The sequence below is a fragment of the Nerophis ophidion genome, linkage group LG18, assembly GCF_033978795.1.
Source record: "Nerophis ophidion isolate RoL-2023_Sa linkage group LG18, RoL_Noph_v1.0, whole genome shotgun sequence".
Taxonomy (NCBI): Eukaryota; Metazoa; Chordata; class Actinopteri; order Syngnathiformes; family Syngnathidae; genus Nerophis; species Nerophis ophidion.
Window position 1 is genome coordinate 40,699,702 of NC_084628.1, and position 18,084 is coordinate 40,717,785.

Genomic DNA, 18,084 nt, shown 5'->3' on the forward strand with positions numbered 1-18,084 from the left:
TTCCATACATAAGGCACACCAGATAATAAGAAGCACTGCCGATAAATGGTCTATTTTCGATATTTTTCCATATATAAGGCGCACCGGATTATAAGGCGCACTGCCGATAAATGGTCTATGTTTGATCTTTTTCCATATATAAGGCACACCAGATAATAAGAAGCACTGCCGATAAAAGGTCTATTTTTGATATTTTTCCATATATATAGCACACCGGATTATAAGGCGCAGTGCCGGTAAATGGTCCATGTCCGATCTTTTTCCATATATAAGGCGCACCGGATTCTAAGGCGCACTGCCGATAAATGGTCTATTTTTGATATTTTTCCATATATAAGGCACACCGGATTATAAGGTGCAGTGCCAATAAATGGTCTACGTTTGATCTTTTTCCATTTATAAGGTGCACCGGATTATAAGGCGCACTGACGATAAATAGTCCATGTTTGATCTTTTTTCCATATATAAGGCGCACCAGACTATAAGGCGCAGTGCTGATAAATGGTCTATTTTCGATATTTTTCCATATATAAAGCGCACCGGATTATAAGGCGCACTGCCGATAAATGGTCTATGTTTGATCTTTTTCCATACAAAAGGCACACCGGATAATACGAAGCACTGCCAAAAAATGGTCTATTTTCGATCTTTTTCCATATATAAGGCGCACCGGATTATAAGGCGCACTGCCGATAAATGGTCTATGTTCGATCTTTTTCCATACATAAGGCACACCGGATAATAAGAAGCACTGCCGATAAATGGTCTATTTTCTTACTTTTTCCATATATAAGGCACACCGGATTCTAAGGCGCACTGCCGATAAATGGTCTATTTTCGATATTTTTCCATATATAAGGCGCACCGGATTATAAAGCGCACTGCCGATAAATGGTCTATGTTCGATCTTTTTCCATAATTAAAGCACACCAGATTAAAAGGTGCACTATGGATAAATGGTCTATTTTCGATCTTTTTCCATATATAAAGCACACCGAATTATACGGCACACTGCCGATAAATGGTCTATGTTCGATCTTTTTCCAAACATAAGGCACACCGGATAATAAGGCGCACTGCTGATAAATAGTCTATTTTCGATCGTTTTCCATATATAAGGCACACCGGATTATAAGGCGCAGTGCCGGTAAATGGTCTATGTTCGATCTTTTCCCATTTATTAGGCGCACCGAGTTATAAGGTGCAGTGCCGATAAATGGTCTATTTTCGATATTTTTCCATACATAAGGCACACCAGATAATAAGAAGCACTGCCGATAAATGGTCTATTTTCGATCTTTTTCCATGTATAAGGCACACCGGATTATAAAACGCAGTGCCAATAAATGGTCTATGTCCAATCTTTTTCCATGTATAAAGCACACCGGATTATAAGGCGCACTGCCGATAAATGGTCTATGTTCGATCTTTTTCCATAATTAAAGCACACCAGATAATAAGAAGCACTGCCGATAAATGGTCTATTTCCGATATTTTTCCATATATAAAGCACACCGGATTATAAGGCGCACTGCCGATAAATGGTCTATTTTCTATATTTTCCAATATATAAGGCGTACCAGGTTAAAAGGTGCACTATGGATAAATGGTATATTTTCGATCTTTTTCCATATATAAAGCACACCGAATTATACGGCACACTGCCGATAAATGGTCTATGTTCGATCTTTTTCCAAACATAAAGGCACACCGGACAATAAGAAGCACTGCCGATAAATAGTCTATTTTCGATCGTTTTCCATATATAAGGCGCACCGGATTATAAGGCGCAGTGCCGGTAAATGGTCTATGTTCGATCTTTTTCCATTTATAAGGCGCACCGGGTTATAAGGTGCAGTGCCGATAAATGGTCTATTTTCGATATTTTTCCATACATAAGGCACACCAGATAATAAGAAGCACTGCCGATAAGTGGTCTATTTTCGATATTTTTCCATATATAAGGCACACCGGATTATAAGGCGCAGTGCCGATAAATGGTCTATGTTCGATCTTTTTCCACACATAAGGCACACCGGATAATAAGAAACACTGCCGATAAATGGTCTATTTTCGCTCTTTTTCCATATATAAGGCGCACCGGATTATAAGGCACATTGCCAATAAATGGTCTATGTTCGATCTTTTTCCATTCATAAGGCACACCGGATAATAAGAAGCACTGCCGATAAATGGTCTATTTTCAACCCTTTTTCCATATATAAGGCGCACCGGATTATAAGGCGCACTGCCAATTAATGGTCTATTTTCTATCTTTTTCCATTTATAAGGCGCACCGGATAAAAAGGCGCACTGCCGATAAATGGTTTATGTCCGATATCTTTCCATACATAAGGCGCACCGGCCTATAAGGCGCACTGCTGAAAAATGCTATATTTTTGATCTGTTTCCATATATAAGGCGCACCGGATTATAAAGCGCATTAAAAGGGTCAGATTATGATTTTTTTTCAGAATATAAAAGACTTCCTTGTGTTCTACATAACATGTCATGATGGTTATTTGCTCACAATGTTGCATCAATGATGTTTTACACATCATCTTAAAGTCACTTTCTGACAGTCTCTTCAGGATATGCCATTTTCTTACGTGCCTCCACTTGGACAGCGGTTTCTCCTCGTCATTTTCGTTGTAGCGGTGTAGCATGCAAGGACGGGAGTGGAAGAAGTGTCAAAAGATGGTGCTAATGGTTTAAATGACATTCAGACTTTACGTCAGTCAATAACAGAGCAGCATCTCCTCATCCGTGGCTCACTATCAATCAATCAATTTAATATTTATATAGCCCTAAATCACAAGTGTCTCAAAGGGCTGCACAAACCACAACAACATCCTGGGTAGAGCCCACATAAGGGCAAGGAAAACTCACACCCAGTGGGACATCGGTGACAATGATGACTATGAGAAACCTTGGAGAGGACCGCATATGTGGGCACCACCCCCCAACCCCCCCCCCCCCCCCTCTAGGGGAACTGAAAGCGTCTGACCAGAACTCTCTAATAACTAAAGTTTGTTGGGTGAATAATGTAAACTTACCACACCAGCATGTTTTAGCGCTTTCATGGCGAGTTTATTGACAGATATAAGTAATAACTTTACAATACTTTGTATTCGAAATGGTCCATAACAACAAGAGAGAAAATTATCGACTGCGGTGTCAACACGGACTACAAAGGCGCATACGCACAATTTTTCAGGATTCATGCAGATCCCACATAAAGATCAGCGGGTACAAGAAGGTAAGAAGAGCTGCTTTTGCTTAATATTGCGAAACAAAACGGCAGATAAAATGTCTTACCTTAAAAACACACCATAGAATTGAGGGTTGAATCACCAAAAAATAATTACCGTGCGCAGGCCACCGCTGCTGCTCACTGCTCACTCTTCACCTCACCTCCCTGGGGGTGGTCAAGGGTGATATGTCAAATGCAGAGATTAATTTGGCCACACCTTGTGTGTGTGTGACTATCATTGGTACTTTAACTTGACTTTAATAAAACCTGCATGTTTAATGCGCCGACAATCCATCATGCGGTGTGGCTTTTTGTTCTATATTTTCAATGGAAACGTGTAAAATGTTGAAGTTTACTCGAGTTATGTTATTGCCGTCTACAGGTATCTCTTATGTTTGACTGCCATCATATTGCTGTCTACACATATTTTTTTTTTTATGTTTGACTGCCATCTACTGGTCACACTTTTCACTACACCATTAACAAATAAAATAGCTTCAAGGTCGGTGGACAAAACCGGGATTATTCCGTGCATTGGGTGCATCAGGTTATCAATCAATCAATCAATCAATCAATCAATCAATCAATCAATCAATCAATCAATCAATCAATCAATCAATCAATCAATCAATGTTTATTTATATAGCCCTAAATCACAAGTGTCTCAAAGGGCTGCACAAGCCACAACGATTTCCTGAGCTCAGATCGCACATCAGGGCAAGGAAAAACTCAACCCAATAGGATGACAATGAGAAACAATATAAGGCGCACCGTCCAGTTTTGACAGAAATGTGAATTAAAAAAGACTATTATTATTATTATGACTCCAAATACTTTGCAAGCTGCTCGACTCTTCTGAGGTGTCTACCTGCCCACTCTCTACTTGTGTAGCTTTTGAGGCTGTGCAGAAAAAGATCCAGTCCCCTTGGAGGGGCATCATGACTCCCGCGGGGTGCATCAGTGTAGATTGTAGAATGAGAGCCACTCCTGCCGTACTATTATGTGAGGAAACTAAACTATCACCACTGTCGGTGTCCTCCTTTGTCAAAGACAAGGTCGTCCTGAGGAAAATAAGGAAAAAAAAAGGATCTGAAAACGTTGTTTGATGGAAATAAAACAAGGCAGAGGACCTCAGCGAGACGGGAAATGACCACGTTAGTCTGGTCTAGAACTGGTTTTCAGGTGCTCACCTTCAAATATTTGTGTCAACTCGTTGTCAAGCGGTACCGTACCTTCTTGTTACAAGTGACGTGACGTCTGGTTGCAGATGATTGTTACAGGTCTACAATACTATGGACTGGACTCTCACTATTATGTTAGATCCACTATGGACTGGACTATCACTATTATGTTAGATCCACTATGAACTGGACTATCACTATTATGTTAGATCCACTATGGACTGGACTCTCACTATTATATTAGATCCACTATGGACTGGGCTCTCACTATTATGTTAGATCCACTATGGACTGGACTCCCACACTATTATGTTAGATCCACTATGGACTGGACCCTCACACTATTATGTTAGATCCACTATAGACTGGACTCTCACACTATTATGTTAGATCCACTATGGACTGAACTCTCACACTATTATGTTAGATCCACTATGGACTGAACTCTCACACTATTATGTTAGATCAACTATGGACTGGACTCTCACACTATTATGTTAGATCCACTATGGACTGGACTCTCACACTATTATGTTAGATCCACTATGGACTGGACTCACACTATTATGTTAGATCCACTATGGACTGGACTCTCACACTATTATGTTAGATCCACTATAGACTGGACTCTCACACTATTATGTTAGATCCACTATGGACTGAACTCTCACACTATTATGTTAGATCAACTATGGACTGGACTCTCACACTATTATGTTAGATCCACTATGGACTGGACTCACACTATTATGTTAGATCCACTATGGACTGGACTCTCACACTATTATGGTAGATCCACTATGGACTGGACTCTCACACTATTATGTTAGATCCACTATGGACTGGACTCTCACAGTATTATGTTAGATCCACTATGGACTGGACTCTCACACTATTATGTTATGTCCACTATGGACTGGACTCTCACACTATTATGTTAAATCCACTATGGACTGGACTCACTATTATGTTGATCCACTATGGACTGGACTCTCACACTATTATGTTATGTCCACTATGGACTGGACTCTCACACTATTATGTTAAATCCACTATGGACTGGACTCACTATTATGTTAGATCCACTATGGACTGGACTCTCACACTATTATGTTATGTCCACTATGGACTGGACTCACTATTATGTTGATCCACTATGGACTGGACTCTCACACTATTATGTTAAATCCACTATGGACTGGACTCACTATTATGTTAGATCCACTATGGACTGGACTCTCACACTATTATGTTAAATCCACTATGGACTGGACTCACTATTATGTTGATCCACTATGGACTGGACTCCCACACTATTATGTCAGATCCACTATGGACTGGACTCTTACTATTATGTTAGATCCACTATGGACTGGACTCTCACACTATTATGTTAGATCCACTATGGACTGGACTCTCACACTATTATTTTAGATCAACTATGGACTGGACTCTCACACTATTATGTTGGATCCACTATGGACTGGACTCTCACATTATTATGTTAGATCCACTATGGACTGGACTCTCACAATATTATGCTAGATCCACTATGGACTGGACTCTCACTATTATGTTAGATCCACTATGGACTGGACTCTCACACTATTATGTTAGATCCACTATGGACTGGACTCACTATTATGTTAGACCCACTATGGCCTGGACTCTCACTATTATGTTAGATCCACTATGGACTGGACTCTCACACTATTATGTTAGGTCCACTATGGACTGGACTCTCACTATTATGTTAGATCCACTATGGAATGGACTCTCACTATTATGTTAGATCCACTATGGACTGGACTCTCACACTATTATGTTTGATCCACTATGGACTGGACTCTCACTATATGTTGGATCCACTATGGATTGGACTCTCACACTATTATGTTAGATCCACTATGGACTGGACTCTCACACTATTATGTTAGATCCACTATGGACTGGACTCTCACTATATGTTGGATCCACTATGGACTGGACTCTCACACTATTATGTTAGATCCACTATGGACTGGACTCTCACACTATTATGTTAAATCCACTACGGACTGGAATCTCACTATATGTTGGATCCACTATGGACTGGACTCTCACTATTATGTTGGATCCACTATGGACTGGACTCTCACTATTATGTTGGATCCACTATGGACTGGACTCTCACTATTATGTTAGATCCACTACGGACTGGACTCTCACTATTATGTTAGATCCACTATGGACTGGACTCTAACACTATTATGTTAGATCCACTATGGACTGGACTCTCACACTATTATGTTAGATCCACTATGGACTGGACTCTCACACTATTATATTAGATCCACTATGGACTGGACTCTCACACTATTATGTTAGATCCACTATGGACTGGACTCTCACAATATTATGTCAGACCCTCTCAATGTCTATTGCATCCAGTCTTCCCTAGATGGGGTGGATGGTCCTCTCCAAGGTTTCTCATAGTCATTCACATTGACATCCCACTGGGTTGTGAGTTTTTCCTTGCCCTTATGTGGGTGCTGATCTGCTGATCTGGTTGTGACTTGTGCAGCCCTTTGAGACACTTGTGATTTAGTGCTATACAAATAAACAATAATAGATTGATGATTGATAGTTGGTTATTTGTATGCGTATTTGTGTTTTCAGTAAGTAAAGTGATCGAGTTGAGGTCATTAGATTGTCTGACTTCATTAAAGTGAAAGAAGTAAAAAAAAAAAAAAGATGATGAAAGCTTGAAGAAAAAAATGGTAAGTTGATGAACGCGAGCAGGAGCTAAAATGGGAAGTAATCACATGACGTGTTATTGACCTGAGAAGCCTATTGACTCCTGAGACTTGTTCCACTTTCCATGGACTTAATGGAGTCCTCCATGCAGCACCCGGCGCGCGCACACTCGTGATGTTCACAATGTGCATACTTGCCCACCATGTCTGTGTGAGAGCTGGAAGCAGCTTTGTTTGGAATTTCCATTCCTTTTTCATGTCAACATGAACAAAAAGTGCACATAAAAGGACACTCGCAATTATGAAATACATGTTGTATAAAAAAAAAAGACTTACTGTGTTTTCCGGGCCATAAGGCGCACTGCCGATAAATGGTCTATTTTGACCTTGTTCCATGTATAAGGCGCACCCGATTATAAGGCGCACTGCCGATAAATGGCCTATTTTCGATATTTTTCCATCCATAAGATGCACTGGATTATAAAGCGCACCACCAATGAATGGTCTACTTTCGATATTTTCCCATATATTAGGCGCACCAGGTTATAAGGCGCACCACTGACAAACGGGCTATTTTTTTATATTTTCCCATATATAAGACGCACTACCGATAAATCGCCTATTTCCGATCTTTTTCCATATATAAGACGCACCACCAATAGATGGTCCCTTTTTTTTTTTTTATCTTTTCCCATATATAAGACGCACCACATATAAATGGTCTATTTTTGGTCCCATATATAAGGCGCACTGCCGATAAATGGCCTATTTTTGATATTTTTCCATCTATAAGATGCACTGGATTATAAGGTGCACTACCAATGAATGGTCTACTTTTGATATTTTCCCATGTATTAGGCGCACCAGGTTATAAGGCGCACCGCCGATAAACGGTCTATTTTTTGACATTTTCCCATATATAAGACGCACCACCGATAAATCGTCCATTTCCGATATTTTTCCATTTATAAGACACACCACCAAATAAATGGCCCATTTTTGATCTTTTTCCATATATAAGACGCACCACACATAAATGGTCTATTTTTGATCTTTTTCTTTATATAAGGCGCACTGCCGATAAATGGTCTATTTTTGACCTTGTCCCATATATAAGGTGCACCGGATTATAAGGCGCACTGCCGATAAATGGCCTATTTTTGATATTTTTCCATTTATAAGATGCACTGGATTATAAAGCGCACTACCAATGAATGGTCTACTTTCGATATTTTCCCATATATTAGGCGCACCAGGTTATAAGGCGCACCGCCGATAAACGGTCTATTTTTTTGATATTTTCCCATATATAAGACGCACCACCGATAAATTGTCTATTTCCGATCTTCTTCCATATATAAGACGCACCACCAATAAATGGTCTATTTTTGATCTTTTTCCATAAATAAGACGCAACACATATAAATGGTCTATTTCTGATCCTTTTCCTTATATAAGGCGCACCACCGATAAATGGTCCCTTTTTGACCTCATTCCATATATAAGGCGCACCGGATTATAAGGCGCACTGCCGATAAATGGCCTATTTTTGATATTTTTCCATCTATAAGATGCACTGGATTATAAAGCGCACCACCAATGAATGGTCTACTTTCGATATTTTCCCATATATTAGGCGCACCAGGTTATAAGGCGCACCGCCGATAAACGGTCTATTTTTTTGATATTTTCCCATATATAAGACGCACCACCGACAAATCGGCCATTTCCGATATTTTTCCATAAATAAGACGCACCACCAATAAATGGTCTATTTTTGATCTTTTTCCATATATAAGACGCACCACATATAAATGGTCCGTTTTTGATCTTTTTCCTTATATAAGGCGCACTGCCGATAAATGGTCTCTTTTTGACCTTGTCCCATATATAAGGTGCACCGGATTATAAGGCGCACTGCCGATAAATGGCCTATTTTCGATATTTTTCCATCTATAAGATGCACTGGATTATAAAGCGCACTACCAATGAATGGTCTACTTTCGATATTTTCCCATATATTAGGCGCACCAGGTTATAAGGCGCACCGCCGATAAACGGTCTATTTTTTGATATTTTCCCATATATAAGACGGACCACCGACAAATCGTCCATTTCCGATATTTTTCCATATATAAGACGCACCACCAATAAATGGTCTATTTTTGATCTTTTTCCATATATAAGACGCACCACATATAAATGGTCAGTTTTTGATCTTTCCCCTTATATAAGGCGCACTGCCGATAAATGGTCTCTTTTTGACCTTGTTCCATATATAAGGTGCACCGGATTATAAGGCGCACTGCCGATAAATGGCCTATTTTCGATATTTTTCCATCTATAAAATGCACTGGATTATAAAGCGCACAACCAATGAATGGTCTATTTTTGATTTTTTTTTCCATATATAAAGTGCACCGGATTATAAGGTGCACTACCAATAAATGGTCTACTTTCAATATTTTCCCATATATTAGGCGCACCAGGTTATAAGGCGCACCGCCGATAAACGGTCTATTTTTCGATATTTTCCCACATATAAGACACACTACCGATAAATCGTCTATTGTCGATCTTTTTCCATATATAAAACGCACTACCAATAAATGGTCTATTTTTGATTTTTTTCCCATATATAAAGTGCACCAGATTATAAGGTGCACTACCAATAAATGGTCTACTTTCGATATTTTCCCATATATTAGGCGCACCAGGTTATAAGGCGCACCGCCGATAAATGGTCTATTTTTTGATATTTTCCCATATATAAGACGCACTACCGATAAATCGTCCATTTTCGATCTTTTCCCATATATAAGACGCACTACCAACAAATGGTCTATTTTTATCTTTTTTCCATATATAAAATGCACTACCCATAAATGGTCTATTTTTGATCTGTTTCCATATATAAGACGCACTACCTATAAATGGTCTATTTTTGACCTTGTTCCATATATAAGGTGCACCGGATTATAAGGCGCACTGCCGATAAATGGCCCATTTTCGATATTTTTCCATCTATAAAATGCACTGGATTATAAAGCGCAGTACCAATGAATGGTCTATTTTTTTTTCCATATATAAAGTGCACCGGATTATAAGGTGCACTACCAATAAATGGTCTACTTTCGATATGTTCCCCTATATAAGGCGCACCAGGTTATAAGGTGCACCGCCGATAAATGGTCTATATCCGATCTTCTTCCATATATAAGGCGCACCGCCGATAAACGGTCCATTTTTAAAAAAAATCTTTTTCCATATATAAGACGCACCACCCATAAATGGTCTATTTTTGATCTTTATCCTTATATAAGGCGCACTGCTGATAAATGGTCCATTTTTTTATATTTTTCCATATATAAGGCGCACTGAATTATAAGGCGCCCTGCCAAAAAATGGTCAGTTCTCGATCTCATTCCATATATAATGCACACCGGATTATTAGTAACACTGCCAATAAATGGTCTATTTTCAAAAATGTTTGCATGTATAAGGCGCACTGGACGTTAACGGGCACTGCCGATAAATGGTATATTGTCGATCTTTTTCCATATGTAAAGTGTACCAGATTATAAGGCGCACCGCCGATAAATGGTCCATTTCCGATCTTTTTCCATATATAAGGCGCACTGCCGATAAATCACCCACTTTCGATCTTTTTCCATATATAAGACGCACCACCGATAAATGGTCTGTTTTTGATCTTTTTCCATGTATAAGACGCACCACCGATAAATGGTCCATTTTTGACCTGTTTCCTTATATAAGGCGCACTGCCGATAAATGGTCTATTTTTTGACCTTTTTCCATTTATAAGACGCACCACCGCTACATGGTCCATATTTGATCTTTTTCCATATATAAGACGCACCACCGATAAACGGTCCATTTTTGACCCTTTTCCTTATATAAGGCGCACCGCCGATAAATGGTCCATTTTTGATCTTTTTCCATATATAAGACGCACTGCCATCAATGGTCTATGTTCGAACTTTTTCCATGTATGGATGGACCATCAGTTGTGTCGCAAATGAGAAAATGTGTCCAAACCATATATATATACATATATATTTGGTATTTTCCAATGACTCTCATTCCACAGGCATCAATGCAAAGTCTCCAATGATGCTGAGTCACAGTCAACTCTGAGTTCTACTCCCTTAGCTCGCTGCTGGTATGTCAACTCTCTTACACTCGTTCGACGTGTGATAATTAGGATACAACCATTCAGTGCGGTTGTGGTATGCTGCATGTTTTCTTTATGTGGGTCTACAAAAGAAAAGCCCTCTGGCGCCAGAGGTCAGCATGTTCTGTCCCCGCGGCATTGTAAACACTAACAAAGCTCCGGTTTATCTTCAGGCGCAAGAATAAACAGAGCAGATAAAGGTGTCCACATCAGTCTTTCTTTCGTGCCTTTTTTATGCTGAATAGAGGTTTGTGTGTGTACGCTGTTCAAGCCTATTCCAGTTTACTTTGTTCAAGCCTATCCCAGTTTACTTTGGGTGAAAAGACGGTGCACCACCCTGGTCTGGTCTCACAACATCACTTGTTTTCTGCAACCTGCCCATGAATAGAACATGCAAGGGTCAGATCAAAGCCAGATTTATGAACAAAGCATCATAGATTTCAAGTTGATACGCGTATTAGTCACATGGAACATTGCTGTGATAAAAAAGATAGCTTGTCAACTTAGTGTTGTAACAACACACAGATCTCACCTTTTGGTCATTACTCTAAGCTCATGACCATACATTACTGAAGACGCCGCCATGTTATCACCATCCACTCTTCCCACACTCGTGAAAAAGACTCCCAGGTTCTTGAACTCCTCCACCTGGGGCAGGGTCTCCTCCCCAACCCGTAGATGGCACTCCACCCTTTTCCGGGCGAGCACTTAAGACTATAAGTAACGTACCTGGCGACCCGAGTTCAGACTGCAGTTGCATCCGACACATACGCGTATTAGTCACGTGGAACATTGTTGTGATATGAAAGATAGCTTGTCAACTTAGTGTTGTAACAACACACAGATCTCACATTTCACTCATAACCCAAAGCTCATGACCATAGGTGAGAATGGGAATGTAAATCGACCGGTAAATTTAGAGCTTTGCCTTCCGGCTCAGCTCCTTCTTCACCACAACGGATCGATACAGCGTCCGCTTCTCACCATCCACTCTTCCCACACTCGTGAACAAGACTCCCAGGTTCTTGAACTTCTCCACTTAGGGCAGGGTCTCCTCCCCAACCCGGAGATGGCACTCCACCCTTTTCCGGACGAGCACTTAACACTATAAGTAACGTATCTAGGCGACCCGAGTTCAGACTGCAGTTGCATCCGACACATACGAGTATTAGTCACGTGGAACATGGCTGTGATAAGTAATATAGCTTGTCAACTTAGTGTTGTAACAACACACAGATCTCACCTTTCGGTCATAACCCAAAGCTCATGACCATAGGTGAGGATGGGAACATAGATCGACCGGTAAATTGAGAGCTTTGCCTTCCGGCTCAGCTCCTTCTTCACCACAACGGGTCGATACAGCATCCGCATTACCGAAGACGCCGCCATGTTCTCACCATCCACTCTTCCCACACTCGTGAACAAGACTCCCAGGTTCTTGAACTTCTCTACTTAGGGCAGGGACTCCTCCCCAACCTGGAGATGGCACTCCACCCTTTTCCGGACGAGCACTTAAGACTATAAGTAACGTATCTAGGCGACCCGAGTTCAGACTGCAGTTGCATCCGACACATACGCGTATTAGTCACGTGGAACATGGCTGTGATAAAAAAGATAGCTTGTCAACTTAGTGTTGTAACAACACACAGATCTCACCTTTTGGTCATTACTCTAAGCTCATGACCATAGGTGAGGATGGGAATGTAGATCGACCGGTAAATTGAGAGCTTTGCCTTCCGGCTCAGCTCCTTCTTCACCACAAGGGATCGATACAGCGTCCGCATTACTGAAGACGCCGCACCAACTCACCATCCACTCTTCCCACACTCGTGAACAAGACTCCCAGGTTCTTGAACTTCTCCACTTAGGGCAGGGACTCCTCCCGAACCCGTAGATGGCACTCCACCCTTTTGTGGACGAGCACTTAAACTATAAGTAACGTACCTGGCGACCCGAGTTCAGACTGCAGTTGCATCCGACACATACGCGTATTAGTCACGTGGAACATGGCTGTGATAAGAAATATAGCTTGTCAACTTAGTGTTGTAACAACACACAGATCTCACCTTTTGGTCATTACTCTAAGCTCATGACCATAGGTGAGAATGGGAATGTAGATCGACCTGTAAATTGAGAGCTTTGCCTTCCGGCTCAGCTCCTTCTTCACCACAACGGATCGATACAGCGTCCGCTTCTCACCATCCACTCTTCCCACACTCATCAACAATACTCCCAGGTTCTTGAACTCCTCCACTTAGGGCAGGGACTCCTCCCGAACCCGGAGATGGCACTCCATCTTTTTGTGGACGAGCACTTAAGACTATAAGTAACGTATCAAGACGACCCGAGTTCAGACTGCAGTTGCATCCGACACATACGCGTATTAGTCACGTGGAGTCTATTTAAAGGCTAGAGTATACAAATGAGTTTTAAGGTGAGACTTAAATGCTTCTACTGAGGTAGCATCTCTAACTGTTACCGGGAGGGCATTCCAGACTACTGGAGCCCGAAATGAAAACGCTCTATAGCCCGCAGACTTTTTTTGGGCTCTAGGAATCACTAATAAGCCGGAGTCCTTTGAACGCAGATTTCTTGCCGGGACATATGGTACAATACAATCGGCAAGATAGGATGGAGCTAGACCGTGTAGTATTTTATACGTAAGTAGTAAAACCTTAAAGTCACATCTTAAGTGCACAGGAAGCCAGTGCAGGTGAGCCAGTACAGGCGTAATGTGATCAAACTTTCTTGTTCTTGTCAAAAGTCTAGCAGCCGCATTTTGTACCAACTGTAATCTTTTAATGCTAGACATGGGGAGACCCGAAAATAATACGTTACAGTAATCGAGGCGAGACGTAACAAACGCATGGATAATGATCTCAGCGTCTTTCAATCAATCAATCAATCAATGTTTATTTATATAGCCCCAAATCACAAATGTCTCAAAGGACTGCACAAATCATTACGACTACAACATCCTCGGAAGAACCCACAAAAGGGCAAGGAAAACTCACACCCAGTGGGCAGGGAGAATTCACATCCAGTGGGACGCCAGTGACAATGCTGACTATGAGAAACCTTGGAGAGGACCTCAGATGTGGGCAACCCCCCCCCCCCTCTAGGGGACCGAAAGCAATGGATGTCGAGCGGGTCTAACATGATACTGTGAAAGTTCAATCCATAGTGGCTCCAGCACAGCCGCGAGAGTTCAGTTCAAAGCAGATCCAAGACAGCAGCGAGAGTCCCGTCCACAGGAGACCATCTCAAACGGAGGCGTATCAGCAGCGTAGAGATGTCCCCAACCGATACAGGCGAGCGGTCCATCCTGGGTCCCGACGAGCGGTCCATCCTGGGTCTCGACTCTGGACAGCCGGTACTTCATCCATGGTCATCGGACCCGGACCCCCTCCACAAGGGAGGGGGGGACATAGGAGAAAGAAAAGAAGCAGCAGATCAACTGGTCTAAAAAGGAGGTCTATTTAAAGGCTAGAGTATACAGATGAGTTTTAAGGTGAGACTTAAATGCTTCTACTGAGGTAGCATCTCGAACTGTTACCGGGAGGGCATTCCAGACTACTGGAGCCCGAAATGAAAACGCTCTATAGCCCGCAGACTTTTTTTGGGCTCTAGGAATCACTAATAAGCCGGAGTCTTTTGAACGCAGATTTCTTGCCGGGACATATGGTACAATACAATCGGCAAGATAGGATGGAGCTAGACCGTGTAGTATTTTATACGTGAGTAGTAAAACCTTAAAGTCACATCTTAAGTGCAGGTGAGCCAGTACAGGCGTAATATGATCCAACTTTCTTGTTCTTGTCAAAAGTCTAGCAGCCGCATTTTGTACCAACCGTAATCTTTTAATGCTAGACATGGGGAGACCCGAAAATAATACGTTACAGTAATCGAGACGAGGCGTAACAAACGCATGGATAATGATCTCGGCGTCTTTAGTGGACAAAATGGAGCGAATTTTTGCGATATCACGGAGATGAAAGAAGGCCGTTTTAGTAACGCTTTTAATGTGTGACTCAAAGGAGAGAGTTGGGTCGAAGATAATACCCAGATTTTTTACCGAGTCACCTTGTTTTATTATTTGGTTGTCAAATGTTAAAGTTGTATTATTAAATCTTTAGTGGAATCAGTCCGCTCCTCAGGAACAAAGCATCATAGATTTCAACCTGATCTGCGTATTAGTCGGATGGAACATAGCTGTGATAAGAAGGGTAGCTTGTCAACTTAGTGCTGTAACAACACACAGATCTCACCTGAACAGCTTCCTCTCTTCCGAGCCTCTGGCACACGCTCAAACAGCCTCAAAATGAATAATTAATGTACATTGGAATCGTTGGCAAGAGTTGCGAACACACACAAGGGCAAATGTTTATTTTTGTTGTTGTTCTGTCCGCACTAACGCCTTGTAGGGAATAGGGATGAGTGACACATGTGTGGACGGTGGTTCCGAGATTTTAAAAGAGAAAAAAAGGTGACGATCGAACACAGTTCTTAATTTGCTCGGGGCTTTTCGCAGGGTCGGTGGAAAAGCGTCTGCACGGAAAGATTGGTTTAGCAGAAGGTGGCGACGGCGTGGCTGCGGGAAGACATCACGGGGGTGAACCGCAGCTCCACATTCGTGCGAGCCAAGGTCATGAATAACAAGAAGCCGATGCATTCATCACGAATAGCTTAGCCTTGTAACATGCAACTCTTACAGATACGGGAGATTTGGCAAAGAGTTTTTTTTTTTCCTCCCCACTCCCTGTCAGTTCTTCTGAGTTTCTCCCGCACTCCCCTCTTCATCCTGAATTATTAAAGCGTGTTGTGATTCCCAGTATGATTGCGAATCTAGGGCTGCGGCTCTCTACTGCGCAGTAACAATTTTCCACTTGTTTCTCCCCTCTCCCCGCCTCGTTCTCCCTCTCGCTCTCCAGCCAGATCATGGCGCTGCGGTGCCCGGAATATCCCCCCTAAATCTCACTTTGAAGGGTCAAAAGGAGGATTGGAAAGGCTGAATACTCCGCAGAAAGTCCACGCCCCTGTAGTCCACGGAGAATAATATCCATTCGGATCTGTATTCAGGTCAGGGTGTTTCACACAAGGGGATGGCAAAGTAAGAAAGGAGGTATATTTTTTTCTTTCCCCCCCACCATCTTGCACCAGCAGCAGGACTCAAATTGGCACACACTGGCTTGCGTGGTTTTCTCTGGGGATCAACATCCTGTCTCTCATCCCCTGCAGTGAGGAAAAAAACCTGCCAGAATCAACCTTTCAACACTTTGCCGGTTTTCCTCTGAAACATAAAGTGGAACCTTGACAGCCCAACACAATCGATTCTGAGACGCCGGTCGCCCTCCATTGTTCGAAAATAATCTAATACGTGTCACAGGGTTATTCATGCATCTTTTTTTTTTTTTCTTTAAAACGTCGACATTCTTAATTTCCATACGCCTTACTGTTATGTACTAGAGGGGACCTACGATGAATGTAGTCCTTTCTGACTTATTAATCAATCAAAGTTGACTTAAAAAGCCCTAAATCGGTGTCTCAAAGGGCTGCACAAGCCACAACGACATCCTCGGCTCGGATCCCACATCAGGGCAAGGAAAAAACTCAACCCAATGGGATGACAGTGAGAAACCTTGGAGGGGACTCCTGATTGAGTGTTCATTTATTCATCAAGCCTATTTCTATTCATTTGTCCATCAGTAAAATGTTTTTTTTTCTGGGGATCAACATCCTGTCTCTCATCCCCTGCAGTGAGGGAAAAAAAAAACACCCAGAATCAACCTTTCAACACTTAATACATTGCCTGTTTTCCTCGGAAACATAAAGTGGAACCTTGACAGCCCAACACAATCGATTCTGAGACGCCGGTCGCCCTCCATTGTTCGAAAACAATCTAATATGTGTCACAGGGTTATTCATGCATCTTTAAAAAAAAAAAAAACTTTGACATTCTTAATTGCCGTACAAGTGTAAAATGCCTTACTGTTATGTACTAGAGGGGACCTACGATGATTGTAGTCCTTTCTGACTAATTGATCAATCAATCAATCAAAGTTTACTTATATAGCCCTAAATCAGTGCCTCAAACGATATCCTCGGCTCAGATCCCACATCAGGGCAAGGAAAAAACTCAACCCAATGGGATGACAGTGAGAAACCTTGGAGAGGACCGCAGATGTGGGCATGCTGATTGAGTGTTCATTTGTTCATCAAACCTATTTCTATTCAGTTGTCCATCAGTAAAATATTTTTAAAGACTACTCCAACTGTTGAGCTGACTATTTTACAAGCTTCTCATCTTATTCAACAGAATAAGATGGACGGTATCATCCATCCCATCCATCCATTCATCCACATTTCAGGTTCTGGAAACACTGTGTGGAAACACTCCCCACCCACACTGCTTGGTACCTCGTCTGAGCTGACTTACATTAACATAGTGACTAATTAGATCAATCATAAAACAATCAATGTTTACTTATATAGACCTAAATCGCGAGTGTCTCAAAGGGCTGCACAAGCGACAATGACATCCCACATCAGTGCAAGGAAAAACTCAAACAATGGGATGACTGAGAAACCTTGGAGGGGACCACAGATGAGGGGACCCCCTGGGTGTTAGATGCAATGGACGTAGAGTGGATCTAGTTAATAGTGTGAGAGTCCAGTCCTAAGTGGATCTAACATAATAGTGAGAGTCCAGTCCATAGTGGA

The 18,084-nt window shown here is 41.8% G+C and overlaps 1 protein-coding gene across 1 annotated transcript in view; it reads left to right on the plus strand.

The window, feature by feature from the left end:
* rtn4rl1b (reticulon 4 receptor-like 1b) overlaps window positions 1-18,084 on the plus strand; it is a 383,945-nt gene that overhangs the window by 46,683 nt on the left and 319,178 nt on the right. The gene's annotated exons all lie outside the window — the stretch shown is intronic.